The sequence below is a fragment of the Myodes glareolus genome, chromosome 21 (genome assembly GCF_982192425.1).
Source record: "Myodes glareolus chromosome 21, mMyoGla1.1, whole genome shotgun sequence".
NCBI classification, from domain to species: Eukaryota; Metazoa; Chordata; class Mammalia; order Rodentia; family Cricetidae; genus Myodes; species Myodes glareolus.
In genome coordinates, this window is record NC_142046.1 from 56446933 (window position 1) to 56459866 (window position 12934).

Sequence of the window (12934 nt, forward strand, 5' to 3'; positions counted from 1 at the left end):
AGCCAGGGATACATAGAGAAATTCTGTCTTGAAAAACAAACAGGAAACAAAGTAAAAAAAAAAATGAAGGAAGGAAAGAAAGAAGGAAGAGACAAAGAAAGAAACCAAGGAAATAGCCAAAAACATATTGGATTTATGAATAGTAATAACAATCTAAAATAAAAAAGAATATTTCTTGATCACTGGGGCCAAGTGCTTTGTATGAATTGGGTCATTTTGAGTTCTCAAAAAGAGAGAAAATGGCATGGGTATATTATTACCCTCTTAACAACCGAGGAGGGTGAGTTAGAAGACTCAGTGGGTGGAGGTGCCTGCTGCCTTCTGTAGGACAATGGTCTAAACCCGGTCACCTGTATTTTAAATAAATGCTGATTGGCCAGTAGCCAGGCAGGAGGTATAGGCAGGACAAGGAGAACAGGAGAATCCTGGAAAGAGGTAAGATTCAGTTTGCAGTCATCATCCAGACACAGAGGAAGCAGGATGTGACTGCCTCTGCCTCGTTGAAAAAGGTACCGAGCTGCGTGGCTAACACAGACAAGAATTATGGGCTAATATAAGTTACAAGAGTTATTAAGAAGCTAATAGGACAACCAGTTTATAATTAATGTAGACCTCTGTGATTCTTTGGGACTGAACGACTGCAGGACCAGGTGGGACAGAAACCTCTGTCTACAGCTGCCAACCCTGATACCCTGAGCTCAGTTCCCAGGACCCACATGTTGGAAGAAATGAATTGACTCCTGCAAGTGACCTCTACACAAGCACACACATGTAAACACATGTGTGTGCATACACACACTTACACACAAATAAGATACCTCTCTCTCTCTCTCTCTCTCTCTCTCTCTCTCTCTCTCTCTCTCTCTTTTAAGAACTGAGGAAATTGAGGCCTACAGTCTTTTTTTTTTTTTTTTCTGCACTCAGGCAGTAAGAAGCTGAGCGCCACTGTGGTTGTAGACTATTATTTTAAGGTGTGTTACTTCTGTTTACGCTCCGGAACATTTGTTTAACAATGTAAAGATGTGCAGCTTTTGTTTATATTGCTTTTGTTTGACTCTGTGCAGCTGTGGTTCTTTGCCTGTCTAAAACACCTGATGTTCTAAAGAGCCGACTGGCCAATAGCAAGGCCGGAGCAAGGATAGGCGGGGCCGGCAGGCAGAGAGTAAACAGAAGGAGAACTCTGAGCGGACCAGAGGTCAGAGAAGGAGAAGACTTCAGGGGTCAGCCATTTAGCTGCTCTACAGCAAGCCGCAGAAAAACAAGTATACAGACATGGAGAAAGATAAAAGCCCAGAAGCAAAAGATAGATGGGATAATTTAAGAAAAGTTGTCTAGAAACCAACCAAGCTAAGACCAGGAATTTATAAGTAATAATAAATCTCTGTGTGTGATTTATTTGGGAGCAGAGTGGCGGGCTCCCCCCAAAAGGCCAAAAGAGTAAAACAACCAACTACACACTGCCTTCTACTTCTTGTCTGTTTTTGTCTCTGAGACAGAGTCTGGCTTCTTAGCGCAGGCTGGCCTCTATTTGTAACGATCCTCCTGTCTCTGCCTTCCAAGGGCTGGGATTACAGGCCTGGGACAACCTGTCCCACTAACGTTCCTAAGTGTGATAATGACTGTGAACTGAGGATGTTTCAAACTATTGCAAGGTTAGTGTGGAAAGTTGTCTAGCACTGTTCAAATAGTTTTATCAAAAATGTATCCAATTAATTTATCAATCACAAAAAAAAACCAAGTTGAATATTTAGTGAGTAGTAGCCTGTTGGTGGGGATAGGGTTGGGTTTAAGGGACTTGAGCTAAATATAGATCTTACTTTTAAGGCCCAACAGTCCAGAAATAAAGCATCACAATTGCCTATGGTAATAAAATTAGGAATATTCATCCTCATGACAGAGGGATGGGGCTTTTTAAAAATAAATTTTATTTTATGCAAAGTTGACATAATTTCCTTCCTTCTTTCCTTCTTGGGAAGTTCTAGGAATTGAGCTCAGGGCCTTACCTATGCAAGATACTTTTCTTTCTCTCTTTTTTTTTAAAAGGTTTTACTGAGGTATATCTGAAATACAATAAATGACTCATATTTAAAATATATAATTTGTAAGTACACACCTACATACTACACACACTAATAAAGCCACAATTACCACAATCAAAGATAATAAATCATTCGGCATTCCAGAGGTGTGTTCTTTTTTTTTTTTGCTTTGGATCCTGTCCTGGAACTAACTAGCTCTTGTAGTCCAGGCTGGCCTCAAACCCACAGAGATCCTCCTGCCTCTGCCTCCCTGAGTGCTGGGATTAAAGGCATGCGACACATCACCTGGCCTTTGGGCTCAGTTTTAATCCTGCTTCTTCTTGCCTACTTTCCTACTTTAGGTAACTCAGTTTGTGTTGCTCTTCTAGAGGACCATAAATAGCATCATCTAATACGGCCTCTCTTTAATCAGGGTTCTCTCTCCACAGCATGAGAGACAGCCGTGCCACTGCATACATCAGTAGTAAACCCTTTCCTCATGTATTCCACTGCGTGAGTGTGTCACCGTGTGTTTATCTGTTCACCTGTTGACAGACACTGGGTTATTTCCGTGTGTTTAAATTACAACTAAGGCTTCCAACTCTATATAAAACATTCATGTACAAATCTTGACTTGAACAAACACGTCACTGGATTGGGGTAAATATCTTGATGATATGAGTATTTTCGGCTCTGGAAGAATGCATCAAACCTTTTTCCATGCTGTTTCAACTTACATTCCTACCGGGAATGTGTCAGAGTTCAAATTCCTCTCTGCCCTTAAAAAGACTACCTGGTATAGACATTTTTAAAGACTATATACTCAAACATCACACATATATCTATGTATCTAAACTATGGTTTTAGTTTCCAAGATGTGGCTTTCTTTCCATAGTACAGTAATGCCAATGTATAACATAATCTTTTCTGTATATTGACTGAGAGAAGGGACTGCATTCCTATAGTGTTTCATTATTAAAAGCTGCATCTGGTGGCCTGAGCGTGGTGGTATGGTGCTTTTAAGAATCCCAGCACTCAAGAAGCAAAGGCAGGTGGCTCTCTATGAGGTCAAGACCAGCCTGGTCTACACAGCTAGTCTACACAGCTAGTTACAAGCCAACCAGGACTACATAGATCTTGCCTCAAAGTAAAACCAGCCAACCACGGTTGGGGCTGGAGAGATGGCAGAGCAGTGTAGCACACTTGTGGCTCCTTCAGAGGCTCCAGTCCAGCTCCCAGCACAGACAGCAGCTCACAGCTGTCCGCGACTCCAGTTCCCAGGGATATGACACCCTCTTCTGGCCTCTGAGGGCGCCAGGGACAAGCAAAGCACACATACATATATGGAGGCAAATACTCATACACAGAAAATAAAGGTAAATAATAAAATGAACCTGTTGTTAGAAACCTAAGGAGAAGTTTTAATAAGAGAGTATCATGAACTATTGATAAGATGGTATAAAAAGTCCAGGGAATATAAAACATGCATCTTTATGTAAATCTAGATTTTGAAAATAGAAGCTACCAAAAGGAAAGGTTTTCTTTTCAAACTAGCAGCACTTTCTTTTCTTTTCTTTTTCCTTTTTGTTTTTGAGACAGGGTTTCTGTTTAACTTTGGAGCCTGTCCTGGAACTCGCTCTGTAGACCAGGCTGTACTTGAACTCACAGGTATCTGCCTGCCTCTGCTTCCTGATTACTGGGCCACCACCACCCAGCTTGGCAGCATTTTCTGTGTAGCTGAGGTGTGGCTCAGGGAAAGAGCATGTGCCTAACATGTATAAGACTCTGGATTTAATATTCTGTACCAAAACAAAGAAAGTCCTCTGCTATCATGGGCTCATTCATCGTATGCATGCGTGTGTGCGTGCGTACGTGTGTGTGTGTGTGTGTGTGTGTAGTGCATAGATGTGTATGTGTTCATGTGTATGTACATATGTGTTCAGGTATTTCTGCACTTGTGTGCACATGCCTATGGAGGCCTGAGGTTGATGTTGAATGTCTTCCTCTGTCACTCTACCTGATTGGTTGAGGCAGAACCTCTAAACCTAGAGTTCACTGGTCGGGTTAGCCTGGCTAGCCAGTGAGTTCCAGGAATTCCTTCCTTCACCCCACCTTCTAGCACCAGGGTTACAGATATATGCTGCAGTACTGGGCTTTTTTTTTTTTAAATGGGCTCTGGGGATTTGAACTCACATCCTCATGCTCAGAGATAGCCTAGAGATATCTTACTTACTTACTGAACCATTTGCCCAAGCTCACTGAGCTGCCTTTATCTCATGTATATGGATGTTTTACCTGCATGGATGTCTATACACTATGGTCAGGCACGGTTGGGGGAGACCAAGGAAAGGGTGTCAGAATCCCTGGAACTGGAGTTACAAACAGTAGTGAACCACCCTGTGGGTGCTGGGAATTAAACTTGGGTCTTCTGGAAGAGCAGGAAGTACTGTTAACCTTGAAGCCATCTCTCCAGTCTCCTGAATGGTATTTTTTAAAAAAACTGCTCCTATTACCTATTTCTTCTTTTTTTTTTTTTCTTAACTAATCTCTCTTGAACTCTTTGTTCTTATAGTGAGCAGTTTTTATCAGACTGGTTCAAAGTATCTGCTAAGTACTCAACAGCACCACGCCAGTATTATCCTTTCTGCATTTTTACTTATTGGGCATGCGTGTGTTCACACCACACAGCACATGAGACCAGATGACAACTTTCAGAAGTCAGTTCTCCTTCTGGGGGTCAAACTCAGGTTGTCAGGCTTGGTGGCAAGCACTTTTACATTCTGAGCCATCTAGCAGGCCTGGTTCTGTCTTTCTTGAAAGGCTTTAAATATTGACTAGATGGGTAGGTGTTCAGTGAACCTGGCTTGGTGACGTCCATCTGCCAGGTCTTGGGCTGAGCCTGGACGAAGACAAGCTGGAGGCTAGGCTGGTTACAAAGTAAGACGCTGTCCAACTTACAACGGACAGCTGTGCTCTGTGACAACATCCTGACAGGGTAGATGTTCTCTCTTGCTGGTTTTGCTTTGTTTTGCTTTTTACTCTTCTAAAAAGGAACATTATGGAGGCATTTCCTCCTGAAATTCACCCCAACCCAGGCTATTGGGGAGCCTGAATTATGAGCAGTAGTAAATATGTCTTTTCGGTTGCCCGGTGAGGTTGGCAGGTCAGATACAAAGAGCTGATCTTCTCAAACTCCATATGACTCAGCGAAGTTGTTTTTGCGGTGGGAAGGGTCGGCAGGAGACTGGCTTTCTTGGGCACCGTGGGTACAGCTGTTTCCTGTGCCTGTGGTGTTCCCTCTGTTGCTAATCTTCACAAGGACCATTTCCAGGTGATAAAGCCTGGTTCAGTTTGATCAGGAAACTTGGTCAAGGTCACAGAGTTATATGATTCCATCATTCAGCTAAAGATCCAAGGCTAACCTGTGCAATCCTAGGTTAGCTCGGTCCAAAAACCTTTGCTCTTTTCACTGGATCAGGCTAGGCCATGAAATACCTCCCCAGTGCTTTGTGAATAATTAAACACCATGTGATCTATACCATAATTTTGCTCCTGACCCTTTAGTATATGGCATAATTTGAAGGGTGAAACATAATTCTACACTACTGGATAATAAAGCTATAATAGCTGTGTTTTTCATATTTGAAATTCAAATTAAGATGCTCATAAATTTACCTTTATTTCCTTTTCTTTTTCTCTGGGTGCATTTATTTATTTATTTTTGAGGTGGGCATAGGAAGGGGAACTCCACTAGGCAAGCAAAAGAAACCCTGTTGGGAGAGCTGAAGAATCCTGTTTCCTCTACTACCGCCTTGATGGCTGCTTATCACCTTCTGCCGCTGACCCGAGTCTGCAAATACATAAAAGGGAAATTTTTTATGTATCTGATTGTTAGTAGTTCATGGGTGAATTTGAAGATTATCACTCAAAGGAGTATGATTCAAACTTCACCGTCTGAGCGCACGCACGGTCCAAAGTCTCCAAGGCCAGCTTCTAGTCAATACCACATTGGGTTAGGGCACTTTGCTCCAACTATCTCTTTTACGAAGGATCTGTTTCATATCTGAACTGTCATATTTGCATCTGCTCTGAGTGCACTATGAATTGGTAATTCACCAAAGAGCTCCTGCCTCGGCTAGGCATGGTGGAGTATGTCTGTAAGTCCAACACTCAGTAGGTTAAAGCAAGAGTGGACGACAAACCCCAGACCTGCTTGGCCTAAATGTTAAGACCTTTTCTCAAAATAAACAGATAAACACAGAGGAAAAAGAAAAAAAATAGACTTTCCTGGAAGGTTCAGGTAGAAAAGGTCAAAGAGCACATTTAAGTGGGGACACAGCAATGTGGCTGGCTCTGTGGGTAAAGTGCTTGCCGTGCAAGCCTGAGGCTGCAAGTTCGAGCCTTGGCTTGGTTTACTGGGGGCAGCAAATGCACCTGTAATCCTAGCACTGAAGAGGCCGAAGCAGGAGGCCCGCCGGGGTTTGCTGGCTGGCTAGTTTGGTTGACCCAATGAGTTTCGAGAGAGACCACGTCTCCGAGGACAAGGTAGAGATGGTCACACACAAACACACACACGGGGGTGGGGGTGAGGGGCATGAACACATACAAACACAAAAGGATAATCAGGTACCTTTAAAAAAAAACTAGAATAATGTTGAAATTCTATAGTGCCTTTAAAGACATAACACAATTGAAATGGCTACTCAAGAGGTATGGAGCAGAGCAGTTAAAAGAAAAGATGAAGTCCCAAGAAATTTTGAGGATAAAAGCCAAATAAATATAATGGGGGAGGGGGAGGAAATCACAACTGCTTTTAATGTAAGGTAGGTAATGACTGGTGCTAATGGGACCCATGGTCATCTGATAAGTAACACGGACCTCAGAAACACATTGTATTTACACATACTGTGTGATTATCTCTAAGACATTCTCTGTGAGGCAACTGAAGCTTTAACATTCAAATGGAAATTGTACCCAAGCAGCTCTTTACAAAATGTATTTCGTTTGCATCGCTATATATGCATATACATATTATTCATTCATTCATTCATTTATTCATTTATTTATTCATTCATTCATTCATTTATTCATTTATTTATTTATTATTTGCCTACATGTATGTCTGTGCACCATGTGCATGCCTGATGCCTGAGGAGGCCAGAGGAAGGTTTCAGATCCCCCAGGACTGGAGAGTTACAGACGGTTGTGAGCTGCCATGGGGTGGTGGGAACCCAACCCAGGTCCTCTGGAAGAGCAGCCAGTGGTCTTAACGGCAGAGCCATCTCTCCAGCTCTGTCCACCTATGTTTTCAGAAGTCCTGCTGGAGGCTGTGCTGCAGAGAATGCAAGTTCTAGGGTCCGGCAGATCTGGATTTAGTTCCTTAACTGCTGTGTGATCCTGGGAACGTTGCCCCATCTCACTGAACTATAAAATGGGAGTTGTCAGGAGGCTAAGAATGCATTTGAAGTTACTTGTGATGAGGAAGAGCAGTCTGTCCTGACATGACTGTTTGAAACCCGAATTCGGGCCGGTGAGATGGCTCACCAGGTGAACGTGCTTGCTGTCAGACTGACCAATGTAGTTTCAGCCCTGGGACCTGTGTCGCAGGAGAGAACTGGTGGCCAAAAGTTGTCCTCTGACCTCCATTTGCAAGTCATGACACACAAATGCCTACACATACGTGCATACACATATGTGCATACACATATACACAGAGACACACCAACACAATGAATAGGAAAGGGGAATAAAATCTTATTCTGTGAAAAATATTAATCTAACTCTAGGCTACTGCTAATCCCTAAGTGCAAAATATTTAGTCGCGTGTGTGTGTTTTAATACATGTATGTTTTTTGACATAACGAAAAGAAGTGCCCTTTGGGGGTTAGAGAGGTCACCCAATAATTAAAGGCAATGCTCTTCTTGCAGAGGACCTGAGTTCCATTCCCAGCACCCACGTGGGTCAGCACACAAGTACTTGTAACAACTCCAAGTCCTTGAGGATCTGTCACGCTCTTGTGGCCTCTGCAGGCACCCACAGGCATGTGTGCACATACGCACAGACAAACACAGACCTATACATACAGATACATTTCAAAATTTTCAAAACAAAGTACTCAACTGAGCTCGAGATACTCAGAGATTCTTCAAGCTCGAAACAAGGGAGTTGGCTAAAGTTCGACTTCTCAAGAGTTCAAAGCTGTTGTCCCTCTCACCCGGGTTCACTTTGTAGGGATGGCCTGGATGCTGGTTACCCGCACGAACAATCACAAGAGCAAGTGCCGGCCTGCTGCTCTGTACGGACGTGGGGGAGGCTGTTGTGGAAACAAGATTTTGCGGCGTTTGATTCAAGCAAACACTGTAAAATATCAACAACTGGTTGGCAAGAGCCCTAGGCATTTAGTGGAAATGAAGACTCTGGGTAGCTAAGCTTGTGTAGCCTTTTGTTAATGAATATTTACAGAACCTCATTTTCCTACCTGCTACACAATGTTCTGATATGAAGGAACTAAGTCTGGAGTTAGAGATGGTCTTTTTCTTAAACCAGATTTTCTCTATGTTGCCCTGACTGGCTTGGAACTCACTGTGAAGACTGGCCTAGCCTCGAACTCACAGAGATTCTATTGCCTCTGCCTCCCAAGTGCTAGGATTAAAGGTGAGCACCTCTCAAAAGGCTTCCATGCATTTTTCATCCTCTGGCTTGCCTCCCTTTTCTTCCCTTCACCATGACTGCTCTTTGGAATGTATATAAAAGTGCTAATAATATTTTCCTGTACATAGAGAAGGCAGCTCAGTGCACACTGCTGCACTCCTTGTGTTTTTTGACTTAAAATATCTTACCAATGTTACCAAAATTAAAAAAAAATATATTATTACATTATTTATTTATTTAGTATGCATGTCTGCAGGTGCTACAGCATGAATATGGAGGCCAGAGATGACCTGGGGGTCAGCGGACTCTGTTTTCTCCTTCTCCCACGTGAGTCCCGGGGATTAAACTGGGGATGTCATGTTTAGTAGCAAGCACCTTTTGTAGAACCGTTTTGCCGACCCAAAGAGAGGTTCTGTTTTCAGTGCTCGGCTTTGAACCTGGGACCTCATGCCTTGACAGGTATTCACTTCTGTCTGAGCTTCGCCCCCAGTCCAGTGTTACCAAATTCTGAATTATATTTATGAGGACCTTCACTTTAGGCTGCTACGTAGTACATCTTCGGTCTCTTTCCATAGGTTTCATCTGTATCGCTGGATAATATTTCATTACTCTGATGAATTATGATTCAGTGGACCGATTTTGTATTACTGCATGTTGTGTTGCTCAGAGTGTTGGTGCTGTAAGTAATGCATTTCATGAATGGCTTTGTTTTGTGGTCATTTTTAAATTAAAGATTTAATTGGTGAATATTAGCAGTATGTATTTATGGATACAATGTGACATTATAGCACACACACACACAGTACAATGGTGAAATCAAGATAGTTACTGTGTCAAGCGCATTAGGATAGTGAAGTAGTTATAGGTTTGAGGCAAGGGTGCTTATTCATTTAATGCATCTTGCAAAATTGCCTCCCAAAGAATAGTATTAATTTGTAGTCCTACAAGACAGATTTTAAAATATATCAATAGATGTATCAATACTTATTGCTCATTTTTCTATTGAATTGCCAAATTTTAATCTCATTTATTTCTGGTAATGTTTTGTATACAAAGGAAATTAAATCTTACAATATTTCTAGCAGTGTTTTTAATACAAAAGAAATTAGTGCTTTGTCTAAGATATGAGCTGAAGACACTTTCTCTAGTATGCCTTTTAACTTTATGATTCTAAAGTTTCATGAAATTGAATTTATTTGTTTATCTTGTATGGTGCTGAGGACTGCACCTAGGGTCTTGGGCCTTTTACAGTCAGACACTTTAAACTCAGTGACTTCTCTAGCCCCAAAATTGAAAATCTATTTTTAAAATAGCTTTTGGAATTTGAGCTGCATGAACCTTTCAAAACACGATTTTTCTCACAATGCAAAAATAGGTAAGGCAGGAAATAAGGTTCCCATATCCTTAAACAGACAAGAAAACTAGTATCCACAGTCTGCAGTATACTTAAAGACTGTGGTCCCTGGGAGCAGAAAAGAGACTTTTAACACTCAGAATACTTCTGGTAGCCAGTAGTGGGGGCGCAGAGGCAGGTGAATCACTGGGAGTTCAAGGCTGACCTGGCCTACAGAGTGAGTTCCAGGACAGCCAGGGTTATACAGAGAAACCCTGTCTCAAAAAACAAAACAAAACAAAACAAAACAAACAAACAAAAAAACCCAAAACCTAAACCAAAATATTTATTACTATTGTCCCCCTGATTCTAAAAATATATTTAAAAAAATCATCTTGTCAAATATAAAAGGATAATAAGTTGGCATTTTAATTGGGATCATGTTCAAATAGTCACTTAAAGAAAGGTGATATTTTAAACATTAAAATACTTCTTATTCATGCATATCTGTCCAGTCATTCGAAACCTTTTGAGCCCTTTGGTTTCTCTTTTAAAGTTTTCTTCAGCTAAGACTGCGCATTTCCGGTTAGATCTATTTCTAGGCACTTTCCTTTTTAGGTTTTTTTGTTTTTTGTTTTTTGTTTTTTTGCTACTATCTTTCTGTTTTTGGACAGGCCATCTCTTGTGAATATGAGACTAACTGTGTTTATATATTCATTTTGCATACTTTATCAAATTGTCTCACTATTTATGCAATTTCAGTTGAGTCTCAAGTCCGAAAGCATATAGTCACACCCCATGTAAGGAATGAAAAAACATTTTTCTTCTTTTTCCATTTTTATATTTGAAATTTGGGGGGACATTGTTATAAATTGAACCAAGGGCCTTCTGCACATTAAATACCATTGAGCTACACCCCAACCCTGCGAGGTCCTCGGAGTCTTACCCATGACTGCTGGTGTCTTTAGCTGGTCAGTAATCGTGACAGAGAGCATGCCTGTCGCTTTGGCCGTTAGTGCTGCTGTCTCTGGTATTTCCCCACCAAGCACAAGGCAGTGAGGTTACTCCAGCATGCTGAAGTGTTCATCCGTTCCTATTTTACTGAGCTTTTTATCAGGTTGCTGAACCATGAGCAATTTTTTTTTTCTTTTGGTTAGTTTTGTTTTTTTTAAGACAGGGTCTCACTCCGTAGCTTTGGTTGCCCCGAAACTCACTATACGGAGCAGGCTGGCCGCAGATTCACCACAGAGACTCACCAGCTTCTGCTTCCCAACTTCTGGGGTTAAAACTGTGCACCACTACACCTGGCTCAACCGTGAGCGTTTTAACAGATACACACACAATAGTGTTCTGGAGCTCTGATTTTCCACCCTCCAAAGCATGCACAAGGCCACCATCAGCTGGGCCGAAGAATGCGAAGAATACGGAGAGAAAGGTACCTTGGAAAGACTCAGAGCTCGCTGCGGAGAGCCAAAGAGATAGATCTGGAAGTGATAGGTGGGGTGTGTCCAACGCAGACACAGTAGATAACAAATGAGCCTCTCTATCAGTGGAAACCAAAAGGATATAGGCGACAGAAGCGATTTTCTTGACGTTAATACGGTTACCTTGGTTACCCTCGTTGTGACAAACGCGGAAGGAAACAGTGGGGTCCCCGACTTTCTTTTTTCTTTTTTCTTTTAATGGAAACCTGCCAGTACTAACCTTTTCCAGATTTGACTGGAGTAGGCCCAGAATTGTGGTTCCTGGTCTTAAACTTGCTTTCAGGAGTGAGCTGCCGGAATGCAACCCCCCTTTATCAGTGACCTTGTTTTTAAAACCTTGCCTCTCCTTCCTTGGGCCTAAAAATAACGTTCTAGGCCGGTGGCTATCGGAGGGCTCAGCCGTTGGAACCAGACACTTCACCTTCTGGGAAGGATCCAGCAGAGCGAGCATGCCTGCCTTCTTGCAGCTAGGCCGGGCTCCAGGAGCGTTCCGTTCAGGCCGGCCTCAGATGCCCCCCTTGCGTCAGCTTGCCTGGCTTTGGGGGCAGCTACTTCACCCGACTATACCACGTGATCCATTCCCTGATGGGTTTGTTCTTCTCCTGCCAGACTCTTGGAAGTTGTCCCAAACTCCACAGTGATCCTGGCTCTCTACACCACAGACGATAGGGTTGCAGATGCGCAGTTAAATTTGACTTTGGGAAGAAGTATCCTGTGTGGATATACCTGTATCAGATGATCTTCGTTGTTTAGATGAAAGTCAAATTCAGCTGGCTGCTCTGTATTTTTCATTGCTAAATTTGGCAACCCCTGTCATTCACCTCTTCCCCAAAATAACCAACTATACTTTCCACCACCTACCTTCCTCTCTTCCAACTCCAAATCCCTCCCCTAGGGCTAGGTTCATTAAAATGTTAAGACAGCCTCGTAGGGGTATTAAATCTGTGGGTCACAGTTGAGGCTCATTTTTGAAGCCATTATCCAAGGTTAGTTTGCCAGGTTAGTAAATCTGTCACATGGACATTAAGGACATTTTGGTGGTGGTTGACAATTATGACAAATTATTGAATAATTAGATTTTAGGAGCTGGGGATGGGGTTCAATTGGTAGTGTCTGCTACCAATAATAAAGCCTAGGGTTCGATTCACCAGCATAGCATAAACTAGGCGTCACAGCAAACATTTATAATCTTAGAACTCAGGAAGTGGAGGTAGGCAGGAAGTTGAAGCTCGTTCTCAAGAAGATTTAAGCCAGCCTGTCACAAACAGAAAAAAAAAAAAAAAGTTAGCGTGTGTTTAAGGCTGGAGTTTAGGATGTTCAGATTATCAGGAAGGATTTCTTATAAGAAAGAGAATGGACACATATACATATAACTCAACCAGTCTTAACATTTTGCCTGAAGCCTTGGCGTTATTTTGCCTTGTGTCCCCGATCCCTTGCTTTGTTC

At 42.2% G+C, this 12934-nt stretch overlaps 1 long non-coding RNA gene across 2 annotated transcripts; it reads right to left on the minus strand.

Annotated features, from left to right (window-relative positions):
- Nucleotides 1–1906: 1906 nt before the first annotated feature.
- On the minus strand, nucleotides 1907–11894 carry LOC125395003 (uncharacterized). 2 transcript variants are annotated; one of them, XR_014998785.2, is made up of 4 exons: nucleotides 11708–11894; nucleotides 8140–8332; nucleotides 5694–5868; nucleotides 1907–5359 (listed from the first exon to the last, which is right to left on the minus strand). It is a non-coding gene; the product is annotated as an uncharacterized LOC125395003 (long non-coding RNA). The 2 variants fall into 2 exon arrangements; XR_007230408.3 differs by lacking the exon at nucleotides 11708–11894 and adding an exon at nucleotides 10950–11425.
- Between the last annotated feature and the right edge of the window lie 1040 nt (nucleotides 11895–12934).